The sequence below is a fragment of the Trichosurus vulpecula genome, chromosome 3 (genome assembly GCF_011100635.1).
Source record: "Trichosurus vulpecula isolate mTriVul1 chromosome 3, mTriVul1.pri, whole genome shotgun sequence".
In the NCBI taxonomy this organism is placed as follows: Eukaryota; Metazoa; Chordata; class Mammalia; order Diprotodontia; family Phalangeridae; genus Trichosurus; species Trichosurus vulpecula.
Window position 1 is genome coordinate 291,132,505 of NC_050575.1, and position 21,559 is coordinate 291,154,063.

Consider the following 21,559-nt stretch of genomic DNA (forward strand, 5'->3'; position numbering starts at 1 on the left):
AGGCACTGTTAGTGTAGTATGTGAACAGATCTAATCATTCTGGAGAACAATTTGGAACTGTGCCCAAACAGCAGTAAAACTGTGCATACCCTTTGATTCAACAAAACCACTACTAGGTCTGTATCCCAAAGAGATCATAAAAAAGGAAAAAGAACCCACATGTATAAAAATATTTATAGCAATTCTTTTTGTGGTGGCAAAGAATTGGAAATTGAGGGAATGCCCATCAATTGGGGAATGGCCAAAGAAGCTGTGGTATCTGATTGTAATGGAATACTATGGTGCTATAAAAAATGACGAGCAGGATGATTTCAGAAAAACCTGAAAAGACTTACATGAACTGATGCAAAGTTCTCCTGGTAGAACCAGAGAAAGACCTAATGGAGTCTGAATGTAGATCCAAAGCATACTATTTTTCATTTTCTTTATTTTTTGTGGATTTTTTCTGTCTGTGTTTTCTTTCATAATATGACTAACATAAATATATTTTACATGATTGCACATATATAACCTATATCAAATTGTTTGCCACTTCAGGGAGGAGAGAGATGGAGGGCGAGAATTTGGAACTCAAAAATATTTTAAATTAATGTTAAAAACTGTATTTACATGTAACTGGGGAAAAAAGAAAAATATTATTCAAAAAAAGATAAAGAAAAATCATATAGGCAGCTGAATAGAGAGAGGATGGACTGAAGAGGGGAGAGACTGGTGACGAGAGCCTGCATCAGGATGATGATGTTTTCAGGGGAGAGAAGTTATGAGAGATGTTATAAAGGTAGAAACAAGAGAGCAACAAATTGGATATGTGTACAAGTGAGGAGTTTAAGATGACACCAAGGTTATAAGCTTGGGTGATTCAAAGAATGATGGTATCTTCTATAGTAATAGGGAAATTCAGAAGAGGAGGTTTGCAGGGAAAGACAAAGGTTCCATTTAGGACATAGTGATAAACAGATCTGAGAATCATCTACATATAGATGAAAACTGAGCCCATGGAAGCTGATTAGATCACCAAATGGAATGATATACAGGGAAACAAGGAGAGGACCCAAGACAGAGCCTAGAGCAATACCTACATTTAATGGGAGTGACGTGGATGAAGATCTGGCAAAGGAGACTGAGGAGCAATCAGAGAGGTAGGAAGAAAATCAGGAGAACGTAGGATCCTGAAAACCTAGAGAAAGCATGCAGGAAAAGAGGGCCATCAACAGTGAAAAAGCTTCAGAGAAGTCAAGAAAAATGAGAACTGGAAACAGGCATTAGATTTGGAAATTAATTGGAGAGAGTCTGATGCTGTTGTTGAGTTGCTTCACTCACATACGACTCTCTGTGAGTCTATTTGAGGTTTTCTTGGCAAAAATGTTGGAATGGTTTGCCATCTCCTTCTCCAGCTCATTTTACAGATGAGGAACTAAGGCAAACAGGGTGAAGTGACTTGCCCAGGGTCTCACAGTTAGTAAGTGTCGCCAGATTTGAACTCAGCTCTTCCTGACTGCAGGACCAACACTCTATCCACTACATCATCTAACTGCCTTTGAAGAGAGTTGCTTTAACTGGATGAGGTCCAAAGCACAGAGTTTAAAAGGGAACCAGAGAAGGGAGAGGGGAGGAATTGATTTTTAAATGGCTTTCTCAAGGAGTTTAGCCATGGAAAGGAAGAGACTGTAGGATTATGTGAGTTTTCTATGATTGGGAGGCCCAGGGGGAAGACAAGGATATGTTTACAGGAAGCAGAGTAGCAGCCAATAAAAAGGGGAAAAGTGAAGATTATTGAGAGTGGGAGTGATACATACGGTAATCTACTGGAGAAGACAAGATGTAATGGGGTCACCTGTGCAGGTAGACATGTTTGCCTTAGCAAGGAGAAGGGCCACCTCTTTATGTGAGACAGATGAAGGAGGAGACAGTGGGAGAAGACATGAGAAACCTAAGGATGATAAAAAAGGCCTTATAAACATAGAAAGCTATCACGTACCCACAAATAAAAAAAATTAAGGCTCTGTTTGTGGTTTTAGTTCCTCCATAAAGACATAATGGAGCTAAGATGATCAAGTGAAATGATAGCAGGAATGGGGAAGGGGTGAGGGTGAGGGCTGCCATACAAGGCAGACTTAAAAGTCTGGAACTTTTCAGCCATAAAGGATAGAAAACTGGGGCAGCTAGATGGCACAGTGAATAGAGCACCGGCCCTGGAGTCAAGAGGACCTGAGTTCAAATCCAGCCTCAGACACTTGACATTTACTAGCTGTGTGAGAAGGGATATGACCATAAAGCCATGACTAGCACGGTGAGCACAGACCTCCATCAAATCCCATAGACGGGTGACAACACCAAAACAGGGGTGAGAGACCAAAAAAATTGAAATACAACACGCTACCTTCTAATTGCCCCAATCAGTATCATACTCATAAAGGATTCAGTAGGCAATCAAATACTAGTCTAGAGAGACCATGGATATGACCTAGTCTGGGTTCCTAGGTTCTATGTTCATAGATGCAGTTTTCTAGAAGGTTCGAGAATATTTACGGTTATCAGTTTCCTCAGCTATAAAATGAGGTCACTCAACTACAGAGATGACCTCTGAGGTTCCTTCAAGCTCTAATATTTCTTTAATTTTAATGATGGTGAGAAATGCAAATATAGGAAGGCATGGACCATAAACTTTTAATAAATAAACTATTAATAAAAATAACCCATGCTGACACACACACAAGAAAGCATAAATCACCGCCATCCTTCCTAGGAGCTCTAACCAGCCCTAAACTGAAGTGGGATCATAATTTCTAGACAGTTATAGGTGGCTGCTTAACCGTCCAGCTTTTCTCCTTTACACACCCTCTAAGATGAGGGCCAAAGTCCTATAGAAAGGTGCCATGCCATGACAATGGAGCTGATTGTGAGGCACACAGAAGAAACTTCTTTCACTAACAGCTCTCTATTTCCACCCACCCCCCCCCAAAGGCTGAAACACAAAAGGCAAGAATATACACTGAACACAGACTAGATATACCTGTGCCTATCTCCTTGGCCACACAAAATCCCCTCCTCCTTCAACACCCCCAGAGAACTGCAACTTCTTTTGGGCAGGAAATGTTTTGGGTACTGTATTTCCAGCCTATCGCAACACCTTGTGTGTAACAGATGCTTCATAAATGTTTCTTTTATTTCATTTCCATGGTCAGGTCCCAACTTAAGAGAATCCCTCAAAAGAGCATAATTTATTTGCCTGGGTTATGAAAGTGCAGAACCTGTCCGAAGGGAGGAAGAGATGCTGGTGTAGTGTGTTGTTTTTGGAAGATTTCTTAGGTTTTTCTATTTTAAGGGGGCATGGGGATGGGGGGCAGAGCACTATGACCTGATAACCATGTTTCAAAGAGGAAAGGAGTTCAACAATGGAGGACACATCTGGTTCTAGTCGACCCTGTGCTTTGAAACACAGGATCTTGTTTCAACATCACATGCCCAGCCCTGTAGCCCTGCAAACTGTGAAGTTTATGTGCTAGTTCAAGGAGGAGGCAGAGATAGAAACAGAAAGAGACACAGAGGGAAAAACAAAAAGGAAAGGGAGAAGGAGGGGTGAAGGGGTGAGGGAGGGGAAGGGAAGGAGGGGAGAGAGAGAGGGAGGGAGGGAGGGAAAGAGAGAGAGGGAGGGAGGCAGAGGGAGAAGGAGAAGGAGAGGGGGAGGGAGGGGGAGAGAGAGAGATTGAGAATGTTAAAGGCGGCTCAGAGGAATCCTACAGGAATATTTCAGAAGCTTTTTGAGTTCTTCCAATTCAGTCACTAGAAGAAAAGGAAACTACACCACACATACATTTCTATAACAGATCTTGGCCCCAAAACATCCAATCCACAATGAATGGCACATTTAATTCTATGAGCTTGGAAGGCTCAAAGGGCCTGATAAAGGCAATGTAACACATAATAACAAAAAATAACGGATCTGGAGTCACCGGTCTTGGATTCTGGTCCTGAGCTGCCATTACCTTTTTAATTTTGGAACTAGCCATGTAATCTCTCTTGGACTTGTTTCCCTTAATTGGTAAAATTAGAATAATAATACCCCACCAGCCTACGTCACAGCTGTAATCTTGAAATGAAACATGTACGTGAGTGCTCTGAAAGCTCTATAGCACTACACCTATGTAAGTTACTATTTTACTATCACCAAGTCTCAAACATTTGTGTCCCATAGTTCAGCCCATGCCGTAGTGTTCATCATTAAAGAATCAAGAATTAAAAACAGAGTGGTCTAAGATTTTAGAAAGTACTGTAGAGGACCTCAGCTCCCCCAGGCAAGGTTAAGAATAGTAAAATTGACTTCCTGCCTCATAGAAATATTATGTAGGACAAAGCATTTTTTTAAAAAATCTATAAAGTAGTACATAATTATAAAGTCCTATAGAAATGCTGAATAATCTTAATAACATGTTTAAAAACTGTCCGTCAGGAATTAGGAGAACTTTGAGCTGTCCTATCAGATATGTGAAATCTCTGTTGTGCTATGCAAAGAGCCTCAGTACCATGGAGACAGTCACCATAAAAATAGGTAATAAGATTAAATTGGATGGAAGACAACGAATTTAAAAACAGCACACCAAGAGCAATTCATTTTCAGCAAAAAAAAAAAAAAAAAAGGAAAAATAAAAGGAAGATGTATGTCTATAAATGTCTACACTATGAAAAATTCTCCTGCCAAAAAGAGTTCATAGCCTTCTGACCCTCAATGGATAACAATGAATATATGAATATGAATGACCCTCAATGGATAATAATGAATATAATATGAATAGTGAGTTTCTATTATTTCTTGCCCCCTTTTTGGTTTCTTTTTCAGCAAGCATAGTAAGCAGTACAATTTCTTCACTAAGCCCATTCTGGCAAAGCACAGGCAAACTAAAATACAGCAAGGATTCTTAACACTCATCTTAAGACACAGGAGGTACACCTGTTGACTTTTTACACACTTCGACTTGAAATAAATCCATCTCTCTCTAAAAGCTGCCAGTTCTTAATTCATTCCTTTCCCACAGCTCTCTCCCCATTATTATTTTACCCAGTATGAAGCTCTGACTTCTGAGGTTGCTGAATACAGTACTTTGATGTTTCCAAGTGTGGGGGGGGGGGAGGGAGGGGGAGAGGGGAGGGGGGGGGCAATTTGCTGTGAAGTCAACCTGAACACTTCTCAAGTTGGAGCTTAGACTTGACAAGCCCTAGCTCCCATTCCCCTTTCAATGCTCTCTATATAATATATTCTCTGTGTTCTGTCTCCTCTAGCCCCACTACCTTTTTTTTTAAGGGTCATATCTGAAGTTCAACCAAGGAAAAGGTCAGGAAGGATTTGATATAAATCATATGTGTAAACCAAATTTAAAACGAAGCAAGAAGGCTGTATTTAATCAAATTGTCCTACCAGTCAAGAGAGAAAACATAAAAAAGACTGACAGTTCAAATCAACTGACAATCTTATTTTCTGATACAGACTAAATAAGAAGCACAAAATATTTGAGCGGGAAGAAACTTCTGAGATCATCCAAGTCCAAGCCCCGCATTTCATAGATGAAGAAACAGAGAGCCACATTCTTCTGGAATATTCTTACTCAAAGTTTCTCCAATTGCTAGTACCCTTCCTTCTTTGCAGTGTTTTATCTCCATTTTCTCTTTTTCACTGCCCAGATCTACCAGACCAATAATTCTCTATTCACTTATTTTACTAAAACCTTGCACTTTTAAGAGGTGAGGGTTCGACTCTGTGCACCCTAAATTTGCAAAGAAAACATTTCTAATCAAGTGTACTGTACCTCATTCAGTCATATTCGAGTATGTGTGTGTGTGTGTGCGTGTACAAGTGCACACGCATGCTCGCACACACACAGAGCAATTAATAGGAATAATGTCTCTAGCAGTGAAACTAAGCATATCTTTTACATTCAAAAGGACTCTAGAATAGCAGTTCTCAGTACCCAAGACCCTTTTCAGGGGATTTGCAGGGTCAAAACTATTTTTATAACAATCAGATGTTTTCATTTCAATTATGATAAATATCAATATATGCAGCCCACATAAACAAAAGGTTCTGGGGGTAGAGCCAGTAATTTTTAAAAGTTAAAAAACACTATAAAAAAAAGGGTCCTGAGACCAAAAGATTTGAGAACTGCTGGTCTCTACCAAAGGTAAACTCCAGAATTCACCAATAACCTCCTTTTCCCCAAAAATGCTAATTCCCAATTCATTTATTTTAAGGAAAAGAACTGACAAACTGAATTCAGTGAACAATTTTCTAAGCACCTCTATACGTAAAACATTGTTGTATACAGGAGGATACAAAAAATGTAAACTATCCCTGCCCTGCACAAGTGAAAACAAAGTATATAGAAAGCAATACAAAGTAATTTCAAGAAAGACGACTAATAAATGTGGGAGAAAATCTCCATCAATCAATTGCCAAATCTTGTCAAGGTCACCTCCTCAATCAACATTGCCAAATCTGGCCATTTCCTTCCACTCACTCCACAAACAATTCTTCAATTCTGCATCACCTCCCACTCAGATTTGTGACAGGCTCCTCCTACCTGCTCTCTCAGCATCCGGGCTTTCCTTTCTTCAATAAATCCTCCACAGAGATGCCAACGTGATTTTCCCAAAGCAGAGATCTAACTCATTTCACTCTCTTGGGCAGAAAGTTCCAGTGGCTCTTTATTACCTCTGGGCTAAAACTGAAATTCCTGGTGTGGCATTCAAAGCCCTTCACAATCTGAATCCAGCCTGTCTTTCCCAATTGATTTCGCATTCCTCCTGCTCACATGCTCTACATTCCTGCCAAAATAGTCTAACCCACTATGTCTTTGCACAGGATGTGCCCTTTTGGAAGTGGGTTCCTCAACAGGCCTTTCTGGATTCGCCCACTTACTGGCTTTTCCGCTTGGAAATCATTTTGTATAAAGTCTCTACTTGTCTATATTTGGGAATATGTTGCAAACGTCCCCACCCCCTCCCAGACAGAATATAAGTTCCTTGAGGGCAGGAACTCTCACTTTTGTATTTCTATGCAGAGCACAATGCTTGGCATATAATAAGCAATTAATAAATGCTGGTGGATTGAATGAGGTGGCATCTCTGCTGTGTGCTTCAAAGCAATCTAGGGATCCTATTAGACAGAGATGAGGAAGAAATGCACATCTGACATGTGGAAACACCTGTACAAAAGGTATGGAGGCAAGAAATGAGATGTCACCTCAGAGATCAAACATATACAGGGTGTCCCAAAAGTCTTAGCGCAGCTTCAAGTTAGTAAAGATATAAAATAGCAAATAGAGCATAGGCTATCCACTCTCATTCTACAACCATGAGTTCTGGCTCCCAACAGACTGGAAAGAATTGGGGGGCAGGGCTGGAGTGGTTAACAGGGAGTTGAACCTCAAGATAAGTAAAGTGATATAAAAGCATTTAGCCACCAGCTCTCAATGAGTTCAATAACCAGGTAGGACAAACTACAACTCAAGATACTTTAAAAACATAAACAAAAACCTGGCATATGCAATTGCTGAGAGGGACACTTCAGTGACCTTTGGAATAATGCAGAAAACATGAATGGTGCTGCTGGACAGATGTCATGTTTTGTTGTTGCTGGTTAAGTTAGAAAGTGGAATTCTACACACTACAGGCCAATGAGTCCGAACTTAATTCCTAGCAAAATCCTGGAACGTAATTATTAAATGGATGGTTAGTAAACATCTAGAAATGGAAGCTGCAATCATAAGTAACAAGATGGCTTCATCAAGAACAGGTCATGCCAGCCTAACCTTGCTTCCTTTTTGATGTAGACAAACATTATCTCATCTGACCTTCCCAACAACCCTGCTGAAGAACATACCACCGACCTTATTCACTTTTTACAGAGAAGTTAAAGGTTCTACCCACAGTCACACAGCCAGTAAGCATCAGAGGCAAATTTAGAACCCAGGTCTTCAAGATTCCAAGTCAGACAACTTCACTATGGAGGGCTGGGAAGGGAAATAAGCATTTCTACAGTGCCTACTATGTGCTAGAGAGCCAGGGGTGGGGAACCTGCAGCCTCAAGGCTGCATGTGGCCCTCTAGGTCCTCAAGTTTGGACCTCTGACTGAGTCCGAGTTTCATAGAACAAATCCTTTTATTAAGGGGATTTATTCTGTGAAACTTGGATTCAATCAAGGGGCCGCATTTGAGGACCTACAGGGCCACATGTGGCCTTGAGGCTGCAGGTTCCCCACCCCTGGCACCGTACCAAGCACTTTCACAAACATTATCTTATGTAATGCTCACAACCCTGTGAGGTAGGTCCTATTATTGTCCCCATTCTTTAGTTGAGGAAACCGAGGCAAATAGGTTAAGTGGCTTGGCCAGAATCACAGAGCTAAGCTAAGTGTCTAAGTCCAAATTTGAACTCCCACCTTCCCAACTCCAGGCCTAGCACTCTGTCCACTGAGCCACCTAGCTGCCTTTCCAGGATAAAGTTTAGCTAGATTACAGCAAAGCATCACAAAGATCTCACAATATCCTTATGGACAACACACAAAATAGTGAGTTAGCTGTTCAGTCATTTTTCAGTCATGTCTAATTCTTCATGACCCCATTTGGGGTTTTCCTGGCAAAGATACTTAGAATGGCTTGCCATTTCCTTCTCCAGATCATTTTACAGATGAGGAAACTGAGGCAAAGTTAAGTGACTTGTCCAGTGTCACACAGCTAGTAAGAGTCTAAGGGCAGATTTGAACTCGTGAACATGAGTCTTCCTGATTTCCAGCTCAGTGCTCTATCCACTGCACCACCTAGCTGGTGATCTAGCCAATTGTCTAATTATGTAGATTTGGAACCAGTTGAATGGCCAGACCCAAATAATTAAATGACACCTTGAATGGGGGGCAGGGGGGGAAGGGCTCTAGTGGAGTGCTCCAGGGATCTATAATTGTTTCTCTGTGGTCATTTAATAAAAAACTTGAATAAAGACCTGAGGCATATTTATGACATTTCACTTTAACAAAGCTAGGAGAGAGAGCTAACATACAGGATGATAGCATAAAGATCCAAAAACATCATGATGACCTAGCATGTTGGGCCAGATTTACTAGAAAGAAATCTACCAAGGGTAAATGTGAAGTCTCACCCTTGATTTCAAAAAATCAACTTCCCAAGTACAAGGAGAGACCTGGCTGGAGAGCAGTTTGCTGGATAAGATCTGAAAGTTGTTGGTGGATGACAAGTTCAACGTGAGTGAACAGGGGCATATATAGCAGCCAAAAAAGCTAATGTGATCTTAGGCTATAATCAGAGAGACAAAGAGGCTAGCCAGGACTAAAGAGGAAATTGCCCTACTGTATTCTAGCCTAGTTAAGTTCTCAGCCATATGCTTTCAGAAGGAGGCGGAACTCAAATTCAATCTTCCCCAAATACAAGACAACAGTAGTCATTCCTATACATTCTGATGCTTCTCAATAAGGAACTGACATTTATAAGGTGCTTCAAGGTTTAATGAGCCCTTCACAAGTACTCTCGTGTTTGTTGTGTGATACAGCAGCCAACCAAGCTAACTCAGATCCAGGCTCTGGTAATAGAGGTAGGTCTACATGGCGAGAGGAAGCAGTCCTGTTGTACTCTGCCCTGGTTTGGCTCACATCTGGAGGAGGGTGCAGAGAGGACAGAATGATGGACTTGGAGCCATATACCACCTCAGACACCTCTACCATCTCTCTATGATCCTGGACAAGTCAACAGAACCATTCTGAGGTTCAGTTTGCTCATGTGTAAAATGAAGGGATTGAATTAAACAGGCTCTAAGATTCCTTCCAGTTCAAAATCTTTGATCCTAGGTTCAGATCTGGGAGCCAACCAGAGTAGTTCTAATCCATTGCCTCCAAATGACAGCCCTTTTAATATCTGACTATGGCTATCAATCACTCTTTACCAGGTCTTCACTTCTCCAGGCTAGAAGATATTCTTAGTTCTTTCAATTAATCTTCATCTGACAAGAACTCAAGGTCCTCCGCCATCTTTGTAGCCCTCCTTTAGACCCTCTCAAACTCATCAAGGTCCTTCTTCAACGTAAGAAACTTCCTAAAAATGAGAGTTCTCCAATGTGAAACAGGCTGTCCAAGGTGGTTATGGGCTCCCCATAACTGAAGTTCTTCTACAGAAGGTTGGATAATCAATCAAACATTGATGTCCAATCATTTCAGTTGTGTCCAACTCTTTGTGACCCCATTTGGGGTTTTCCTGGCAATGATATTAGAGTGGTTTGCCATTTCCTTCTCCAGCTCATTTTACAGATGAGGAAACTGAGGCAAACAGGGTTAAGTGACTTGCCCAGGATCACACAGCTAGTATCTGAGGCCAAATGTGAACTCAGATCTTCCTGACCCCACTGTGCCACCTACCAGCCTAATCAATCATTATTCTCTCACAAGTAACCGGCACTTGATCTGCCAAGCACTTTCTTCAAAACAACCCAATGAAGTAAGTAGGGCAAGTATTACTGTTGCTGCTGTTGTTCACTCTTTCAGTTGTGACCAACTCTTCTTGACTCTGTGGATCACCAACGCTGTCCTTGGGAATTTTCTTGACAAAGACACTGGGGCGGTTTGCCATTTCCTTTTACACTGAATTAGGGTAGGGCAAACAGAGGTTAAGTGACTCGCCCAGGATCACACAGCTATTAAGTGTCTGAGGTCAGATTTGAAGTCACTCCAGACCCATCGCTCCATCCATTAGGCCATCTATTACCAGCCTACAGAAAACCATGGCTTTGAGTAGTTAAGCAACTTGCCCAAAATCACACCTAGACACCTAATGCCAAAGGTGGCATTCTATCTACGTTATCACTTAGTTTTTTCTTTTTATTATGGTAAGCTCCTTGGAGGCAGAGGCAATTTTATTTCTGCCTCTCTATCTCCAACACATAGCACCGTACCCTGCACATAGCAGATATTTAATGAATGTTTTCACTGAATAGTCAGTTCATGGTTTATTTAGTTTTGAAACCTTTTCCCAAAAGGTCATGTAAATACATTGTCATAAATACCATATAATTAGAGTCTATAATGCCTCATTAGTGATACCAATCAACGTGATCATATCTTGTATTTTGAGAACCTTCAGAGTCCAAAGAGACCTTATTTTAGGTCTAGACTAATTGCTACTCAATGAAGGAGGGATTCCCTTCAACATTTCTGACAGGTGATAACCCAGCCTCTAGCAATGTAGAATTCTCTCACAAAGTAGGCTCTTTTTCTACCTTTTTTTTTTTAACAGTCCTGGTAAATACAGAGTTCTTTGTACTTTTATATATTGATAGATCTATAATCTAATTGTTATGGGTACCCCCTCATCCTGTGTGATGCTGGCAGTGCCTCCACAGGACATCCAATACGCTAGGGGCTTTCTAGAAATCTTGACGTTACATGGACAACAATAGGTCACACAAGCCTTCTGTCAGTCATCTTACTACATGATCCTCTCACCTACTTTTCCAGTAATTCATCTCTCTGATGATCTGCTTTAAGCAGTTTTTTCCCTTATATTGAGAGGAAACTTACATTGCGTGAACATCCCCCCCCATTGGTCCTAATCTCATTCTCTGGCACTCTTCCAGCTCTGACAGCCTACAATTCTGAGTTTTCTTCTACAAGACAATCTGCCAAATACTTGAAGTTAATTACCAACTTCTTTTCTTCTAAACATTCCCAGTTCTTCCAACTTTTTCTCACGTGTCAGACTCTTCTTCTCACCTGGACTCTGTTCATTTCCCTCTTAAAATATGTATCCTGGAATTCAACACAATAAACCAGGCATAGTATGACCAAAATAAGAATGCTATATGACTATTACTTCCTCTGAGGTAGACCTGAGCATACCTCCCAGATCTGTGCCACATGAATTGGATATAGTCTATTTAGGTCTGCTCAATGCCATCTTCTTGGTTTCCACCCAGCATTACATTCTGCAGGGATCTTTCTGCGTCTTGATTCAGCCATCTATCATATCAACTATCTCTAATATGTCATTAGCCAGCTCTTTCAACCTTCTGTCTACTGCCAGTCTAGTAAGCAGAACTTTGGGGGGGGGGGGGTAAGTCAGTGATGAAACTGTCAAACAAGAAAGGACCAGAGATAGAGTCCTATCACACTCTGCTAGAAACACACCACTCTTTCCTGAATTGTTAATCAACATTCTTTGAGCATAATTTACTGAACAAGCTTTGAATTCCCCTCCTAAAGAGCCATATTATGTTTCACATTTGTTCCAATCAATAACAGAGAAATTTTTTTACCAATCTAATCTACACTGACTTATACTTTTTGTTTTTCTTTTTAATTTATACAAGTTAATATGATAATTAAAGCCAAATCAATTATGGATTGACTCCAAAAGGCCCTAGCTATAATGTACATATGCTGTCTAGGAATTAAATGGAGGTTTCTAGGGAGGTAATAGATTCTTCTCCATGAGGTTATCAGATTAGCTGTCATCTTGAAAAGCAGGGAAAACCTGGGCCTTAGTCCATAAAATAAGAACAACAGGGAATGAAGGTAAGAAGGAGGAAGCCGAGGGGGAGAGGGAAGGGGGATCACGTGTAAATAGGGCCAATAATTAAGAAGATGCCCAAGTACAACAACCTAATGGTGGTAGGATGGATAAAAAGCTCCAGGCCTAAGACTTTACTTGCCTACTCCACTGGCAATCCATAGCTCAAAGGAATTCATTTCCCAGTTAATGTGATGAGTCAACATACAACTACTAACTCATGTTTGTTTTAACTAAAAGAGCCAAAGAAAGACTTAAATAGCGATACATTTAAAAAAAAAGCTATATGTGATTAATGCACAGATGCTGATCCTGACATAAGGACACCATCTGCTGGCCCACAAGTATTTAGTCATCTTTATGACTAAAGACATGACTTTGTCAAATACCTTGTTAAAATCAAAACACTATGTCCCTCCCCTAATCTATCAATTTAATGAGGCCCTTTAAAATTTTTAAAAGAAGAAATGAAGTTAGTGTAGCATTGATTTATTTTCAATGAACCCATGTTGGTTCCTAGTGATCTATCTTTATATTCTATCTTTATAACTGTTAGTGCATTTTTAACTAAAGTAATTAACTGAAGGTATTCTGATGAAAATGTTTAAAAATGCAATTTTTAAAATTCTGGGTTTTTTCTGCCTTACAAATGGCAGCACGGACAACATGCCTCTACTGGATCTTCTTGACCTATGGGATATTTGGGAGGTATCAGTTCCAAAACCATGGCAAAGGCTTGATTCTCTAGACAGCAGTGGCAGTTCCACACTAAACCAACCTGATTACAAACCACAATTAATTTGCTTTCCTGAAAGTCTTTCAGACTAGAAATAACCTGGGGTTGAATTAGAAGAAACTCTGAATCTTCATGTAATCGTATACGTCTGCCTTATTGGACTTCAGTTACCCCATAACTGTAACAGTTTCTCAGGGGTATAGAGAGCTGGCTACGTAATCATCCTTCCTGATTTCATTCTTTCGTGCTGGAAGGGGGGAGAGGTGAATTTCACACCTTCGGACCAATTCCTGGGAATCTAATGCCAAGCAATCTTGGGTCTAGGGACTGACTGACATCACAGAGTTGATGCATGATAAGATTCATTTATATTAGCATGTGAAAGAAAGACTGGGGGGGTAACTTCAACACACAAGAGGTATCCCTTAAAATGCAAAGTATAGGTCAAATCCCCCTAAAATTATCACTTCAATGGAAAATTCCAAACCAAAAAAACATTACAAAATCTCAACAAATGGCTCAGAATTAGTGTTCCATTGATTTGGTTACAACAAATTGATGCTATACAAATCAATCAATCTCTCTCTCTCTCTCACCCCCCTCTTTCTTTCCTCCCTTTCTCTTCCTCTCCTCCTTCTTCTTCTCCCTCTCTGGCCAGTTTTCAAAATATTACTTTACTGCTAAAGAACTTCTAGTGTCTTCCCATTACCTACCAGATAAAGTAAATAAAGCTTAGCCTAGCATCCAAGACCCTCTGTCATGAAGCTTCAACCTACCTTTCCAATTTTGTTTCCTATCATTCCCCAACAAGGCTGCTAGGTGGCACAGTGATGGGGGCACTGGACCTGGAGTCAGGAAGACCTGAGGTCAAAACTGTCCTCAAGCACTTACTGGCAGTGTGACTCTGGGCAGGTCACTTAACTTCTGTTGGCTTTAGCTTCCTCTTCTGGAAAAATGGGTGTGTTAATAATAGCACCTATCTCCCAGGGTTGCTGTGAGGATCAAATCTATTAACATCTGTGTAAAGTGCTTTGCAAACCTTAAGGCATTACATAAATACTAGCTATAATTATTAACAAGTGCTTCAGCCCTATTTCTTCCTTGATTCAAACACATGCCACACGAAACCCTGACTTTAAACCCACTCTTCAGAGGGTCAATTCAAATCTTACTTCCTCTATAAGGCCTTGCCCAACCTGAAAATGTTCTCCCCACCCTCTCCCTTAATTTCTATAGTAGAATCACTGAATCCTTGACTTAGAAACAATCCACCCTTCCCTGTTCATTTTACAGATGTGGAAACTGAGTCTCAGGGTGTGACATGACCCAAACTAGACTGCAAGCTCATGGAAGGTACTTCCTTCTCATCTCTCACAACACCCAGGAAGAATAGCTTTAAAAGCAGCAGACACCCAAAAAGGAATGAAAAATCCCTTCCAATGAATAATCCAGTAGGACTTATATTTCGTGTCATACACGTAATACTTTTTTCGTAACAGTGAGTAACACATGACTGTGTGAAGCACTTCTCACTTGTTCACTCACTGCCCTTGCCCTCAGAGAGGCAAGAGGATTAGTAGCCACAGCTTCATTCCCAACCCCATAATAGAATAACATGCTGCTCATCCTGCAACTCTGCAATCTTTTCATACAACACATCCCCTCCAAACCCTCAACTCTTAGATGTTGCAAGTTGAGACTGAAGGAAGCAACTAAGCAATACTAAATCGACCTAGTGAAAGGCTAGCAGAGCTTGGGTCACAGTAAGTACTGTGGCCCTCCATGCTTAAGCCACTGATCGCCCCAATCCCAGGTCATAAGCAAACAGGGTGGAACAGGAAGGACACCATTCCTGGAGAGTGCAGTGTTTCCTAGACCCAGGATTCCTTCCCATGCCTTCGATCTGGCTGGGGTGCCAAGTCCAATGTAGGGATTCTCAAATCTTAAAAAGGGGATAAAGGAAAGAAACTCAAGATTCCTTAACTACAGGTCTTTAGTGAATTAGGTCCCTGCTCTACTAATCCCATAGATCACATATGAGTGTGTGTATACACATATAAATGTGTGTATATGTTTTATACACACACCCACAGAGACATATACATTGTACATATACATGTATACTGATATAGCTTTGTCTACTCACACCATTCCCTCATTGATAGAATGGACACTTCAAGATCAAAGACCAAAAGGAACAAGGATTGCATGGAGTAGAATTTCTTTTTCTCCTCACCAACTTTTGCCTTTGGCCAAGTCCCTTCCTGTCCCCAAATCTCCAAATTCCATTTCCCCTTTTATCTTCAAGACAGGGTCAAATGGAACCATCCTCACTGGTCTGCAAGGCTACATTAAGAATTTGGGGGGGGCGGGGCGGTGCAGTGAGTAGAGCACTGGCCCTGGAGTCAGGGGTACCTGAGTTCAAATCTGGCCTCAGACACTTGACACACTTACTAGCTGTGTGACCTTGGGCAAGTCACTTAACCCCAACTGCCCTGCCAAAAAAAATTGGAATTTTGGGATGCTGAAGACTCAGCCATGATCACCTAAAGCCAATCTACTTCCAAACTTACTCTCAGGAAATCCCAAATCCTATTGCAGTTGCTGAGCTGCCTGACCCTAGGTTCCTCCCCTTTCCAACTTAACCTTCCTACTCTTACCTCACCCCATGTCTCAGCCAGGTGTATCCTTTGGGAGCTGACTCTAAGCCTGGGACTGGAGCTAAGGACAGTGGAGTCATGCAAGCTGGAATGTGGCCCTGGTAAGTTTGAGTTGGGTTGGACTATCCCACATAGCTCATTCCCTTCAAGGGCTCATCTTCTCATGTGGTTTAAACGCCACTCAAAAAATGGACATCTGCAGTTCTGTCCTCTCACCAGGCTGACATCTCCTGGTGCCTAATAAACATTTCTCTCCATATAGATGCTTTGCCAAACAGCTGAAACTTCTAAAATTAAAGTCAATCTTGCCTCCCTCAAACAGACATATTTTCCTAATTTCCCCATTACCACCAAAAGTAACTCCACCTTCCTGGTCTCCCAAGTTTGAAACCAATTTCTACTCATCTCTGCCCTTTATCCTGCCCCCTATATCGTCACCATTTTCTCTTGCTATTAATGTCTCAAATCAACCCTTTGTTTTCCATTTCTACAATCTTCACCCCAGCCCAAGGCTTTATTATCTTATATCCAGAATATTACAACAGCCTTCTTCCTTCTTGGTTGCTTCCAAGATCTTGTTGCTTTAATTGGTGCTAAAAGCAATACACGGATCAATGATTCTTCCAGTGCAGGAAGATCCTCCATCAAGGCAGATGGTAAGCCTTTTTTTGTCCTCACAGATACTTCATGAGCTGTTACAGATTTTTAAAAATTACATCCTCCTATTGTCAGCTGGGACTGAGCCTCCCCACACAAGGCTGGTCTTCAGGGGACAGGCATGGGCAGTACTTTCCAGCTTAGTAGTACCACCCAGAACTTATATTCCTCCCCTGGAGAAGCCTTCAATAACTCAGGGTCACCTCCTAGCCACAATGAGGCATCAGAGGCCTTCAGTGGAATGTCCTACAAACAACTCCTATAAAAAAACTTCTCTAAATGAGCCAGAACTCGGAAGCTAGGACTAGAGTCAGGAAGATGTAAGTGCAAACCCAGCCTCAGGTGCTTCCCACCTGCATGACCCTGGGTAAGTCACTTAACCTCTCTGCCTCAGTTTCCTCACATGTAAAATGGGGATGATAACACTGCCTATTTCCCAGGGTTGTGAGAATGAAGTGAGATAATATCTGTAAAGCACTCAACATGGTACCTGGCACATAGCAGATGTTATATATATGCTCATTCCTCTTACACTTGGTCCCATATACTGCACAACCTTCAATGGCTCACTGTTACCTATACAGTTTAACATCTCAGTCTGGCATTCAAGAACCTTCTCAATGTAGTCCCAAAGTACCTTTTCAACAGGTACCCTCTGATCCAGCCAAGGTGATCTCTTCACCGTCCCCCAAAGAAGCCTTATTTTATTTCCACCTCCACAAGACCCACCTCACCAAGAACAACCTCCTCCTTACACCTATTGAAATCTCACTTATCCTTAAGGGGACCAGCTTAAATCTCTTAAATGTCACCTACTTCAAGTCTCTGGTACTCAATACATTCTATTTTGCATTAGTCACTTAGTTTATAGTTTTATAGATTTAGATCTGGAAAAGGCAAGATCAAATATGTAAGTGCTATATCCACCTATTCATCTAAGTTACCTGAAAGCTGCAAATGTGCCTTATTTATACTGGTATCTCCCAGCAGTGCCTAGCTGTTAGTATTCTGTATATAGCAGGTACCAATTTTTGCTGAATTCAAATATTTGCTGAACTGCTGAAAAGCTGAGGCATTACTTGACTATTTTTTACCTATAACAATCAATCACTTCCTTTAACTCTCGTAGCACATATTTTGGTGACACTGTTTTAGCATTTAATTATAGTGCCTTTTAGTGCTAATTAACTGCTTCATTTATTGTCTCCCCAATAAGATTATAAATTCCTCAAGTACTGGAACTACACCTTAATACTTCTTTTGTATTTTGTATGTAAATGAATGGTCCTTCTACTTTTACAATGAGGCCTTTCCTAATCCCCTCCCCCAGTTGTTAGAGCTTTCCCACAATTACTTTCTATTTAATACTTTGTATTTCCTATATTTTTATATGTGTACCTGTCCTTCCCCCAATAGAATGTAATTGCCCTGAAAGCAAAGAATTTAACTTCTGTCATTGTATCCCCAGAGCCTAATACAAGCCGGGCATTGAGTAGATGCTTAATAAATGCTTGCTGATAAAAAGGCAAATTTGTTTACCATCTCCTCCCTCCATTACTTTGATCTCCCGATTTGTGTACCTTTCAAAAATCACCTCCTCCTGGAAATCGTTCTTGATAAAGCCCACCCCACTGATCTTCCTTTTTTTTTTTAATTTCCTTAACAGTTATTTATGCATTGGGCATTTGCTGTGTCTTGTAAATGAGACTATTCATAAAGCCTTTAGCACAGTACCTGGCACATAGTAGGCCCTTAATAAATGCCCTACCCCCATCCCTTGTCTCCCTCAACCAAAGTGTACACTCTTAGAGGCTGAGGTGTTCAACATTTTTTTTATTCCTACAGGTCTAACACATAGTAGGCACTTTATAAATACTGGACCTGAGCTGGCTTGTTCAGAACTTTAAGTAGCACATTCCTTGCCAATAAGACCCAGGCCTTCCATTTCCCCCACCCAGAACTCTGCCCAGGGTATGCTCTGAGGAGTGTGTCTTTGCACAGTGTGCTTTAAGAAATGTTTTATCTATCCAGGACCTAGAGATGACTGGCTGAAGGAATGGACTGTTTGCTCTTTGCCAGAAAGCGGTGAGCAGCACAGTAACCTCGGTGGTCCAGTGTCATGGGAATGTGCCCGGCCTGCTTGGTCAAAATGCTCCCAGCCCATTTGGGAGTGGGGTTGAGCTGTTACAAACTGCCTGATCCTGCAGGGAAAAGAGTAAAACGCGAGAGAGAGAGGGGGGGGGAGGGGGAGGGAGAGAGAGAGAGAGAGAGAGAGACAGAGACAGACTCCCCCCCAACCCACACTTCACCACGTTCAGAGCCAATCCCAAGGCGAAGGAGTTAAAAACCTCAAACTCGGAGCGTCTCCCCCCAAGAGGAAGAGGAGGGGGACTGTGTGGTTCCAATCCTGTTTCCAGCGCACAAACTCGCTTCTCCCAGGGCCCCCCGGCCCGGCCAATATGCTACCGAGAGTCGAGGGGCCAGGGAAGAAGGAGGAAGCCGTGCACAAGCGGAGGGGCGCGAGGCGAGGGCCCGGGGGAACGCCGAGCGGGGCCGGGGGGGGGGGACCCCGAGCACAGGGAGAGGGGGCCGAGGGCAAGGGCGGGAGGAGAGGGTGGGACCGGCGGCGGGAGGCATCCAGAAGCCAGGCTCCGGAGGGTAGGTGGGTGGAGATTGAAAGCAGCGGGCGGGAGGAGCGAGCGCTGCGCCGGGGGCCGGGGCAGCGGAGGCAAAAGGCGCCCTTGAACGCTAGCCGTCGGGGGGAGAGGGAGAAGAGGGACGCAAAGTTGGGGAGGAGGAGGAAAAGGAGGTCGGGGACCTAAGCGGAGAGAAGCGGGCGGCGGACCAGTGGGCATGCACCCCCCCCCCCACCTCTCCACCCGTCGGGGGCACTGCCGCATCGCCCCCCCCCCAGCCCCGACCACCATCCCCGCCGGGCCCGCGGCAGCCCCGCGCCCCTCCCGGGGTCCTCCGGGCGTGGGAAGTTACCGCGCCGCTCGCCTAGCTCGTCCAGCGCCGCCGGCCCGGCCCCGCGCAGCCCGCCCGCCTCGGCTCCGTGCGCGCCCACCTGGCCAGCCTGTCGCCGGGACACAGCGCTCACGTACGCGGCAGCGGCCACAACCCGGCCCGGATTTCCCGCCCCGGGAAGGGAGCGGACGAGAGACACACCCCCAACCCACCCCTCTCCCCCCTCCCCCTGCCCACTCTCCACCCCTCCTCCTCCTCGCTCCCCACCCCTTCCCCCCCTCCTCCTCCTCCTTCTCCTCCTCCTCCCCGCCCCGCGCGAGCGAGACCCACGCCTCCTCCCTCCGGACACGCACTCACGCTGTTCGCGGCCCATACACACCTCCCTCCGGACCAGCTCCGGACTCTGGCTCCCGGGTACACAGCGGGCGCTCAATAAGTGCCGGCTCTCCGGGCTCTTCCTGCACATGCGCTGCACGCACGGTTTCTGTCCCCTCCCCTCCCTCCTCTTCTGCAGAAACATAAGCCCAAACCTGCCCGCACTGGGAGCCAAAACTCGGAAGGAGGCGTGTCGGTTTGCTGAAGCCCCTAACCGAAGCGAAGTGCTGGGTGGTGGTTGTTTTTTGGCCGAATCACAAGCTCGACCAAAGTTGGTTGTCTAGTTCTGTGTTTAAAAAAGAAAAGAAAAGCATAATAATGGTCGTGCTTAGGCGTTTCCTTCCCCGAGTGTGGGGCTGAGGCTCAGGGCCAGGACGAAAGCCAGAAACTGTGTCTCGGATGGGAGAGGGGCCCAGGCCACCGGGCTGGACCTGGGCTGGTGGCCAGCTGTGGGGGGAGGGGTGATCTGGGGAGGCGGGGGTGGCTGGAAGGCTAACCAGCCTCTTTCTTTCCTCTCCTTCTCTTTCCCTAGCAGAATGAGGCCGGATTGACTGTTTGCACTTTCCAGGGAGGCTCCTTACTGTTCCTAGAACCGATAAGGGAGGGAGAAAGGGAGCCCTTTCATAACACAGTATTGGCTCCTTTTGCCACCATCGGGGGAAACGTGTGATGGTGGGGACGTTTGTGACCTGGGGGAATTGATGACTCTAGCAGAAGTAACTGTTCGTTTCTCAGTTCTGCAGAGACCAGACCAAACAGTGCTGGGGTTCCCCGGGTGCCCAGGTGAATACCTAAATAAAAACAAGTCATTCACTACAATCAACAGAATAATTACCAACACCCCTTAATAAACAGTTGGCAAAAATTCCGGAACATTCTTTATACGTAAACCATTTAGTTCGGTGTTTTGCATGTTTCTTGGTTTTGGGTTTGGTTTTTTTTTTTTTGTTTTTTTTTTTGAAGTAAAATACTGGCAGTGTTTTTTATGCGCAAATCACTTAACCTTTCTCAGTGCACGGCGCAACTATGGAAGACTAAACCACAGATGAGTGGCCTATTAGGGGAGTGAATTTCCATATCAGGGCTTCCCAAGTGGTAGTCACAGGTCCAGGCCAAAAAGAAAAAGGAAAAACATGGATAGAACCTAAACTCCTAAGGAGGATTTCTTATCATTCAGCAAATTACTAGTTAGCCTTCCTTGTGTGTGTGTTTTTTTTTCCTGTCACCAAGGAATTAGTGCAAGCTTAAGATACCTTCCTGAATAAATAAATGCTTAAAGCATTCCCTGATACTGTGTTAAGATAATTAATTTCATATTAATCTAGAAACATTTCCATAACTTGACCAAAATACAGACTTGAGAAGCAGCTTTAGTGGACATAGACTTGGAGTCAAGAATTTGTTTAGTCCTGTCCCTGGACCATATCACACCAATATTGTCCATCGGGTTTTCCTGGCAAAGATACTGGAATGGTTTGCCATTTCCTCCTCCAGTGGATTAAGGCAAACAGAGGGTAAGTGACTTGCCCAGGGTTACACAGCTAGTGAGGTCACATTTGAACTCAGGTGTTCCTGACTCCAGACCCAGCGTTCTATCCACTGAGCCA

The 21,559-nt window shown here is 43.2% G+C and overlaps 1 protein-coding gene across 1 annotated transcript in view; it reads right to left on the reverse strand.

The window, feature by feature from the left end:
• Positions 1 to 19,782, reverse strand: part of ZNF395 (zinc finger protein 395) — a 73,494-nt gene extending 53,712 nt beyond the window's left edge. The window contains exon 1 of the mRNA XM_036751541.1: positions 19,599 to 19,782. The gene's annotated coding sequence lies outside the window, so the exon portion shown is untranslated. The remainder of the gene's footprint in view (positions 1 to 19,598) is intronic.
• Positions 19,783 to 21,559: the final 1,777 nt, after the last annotated feature.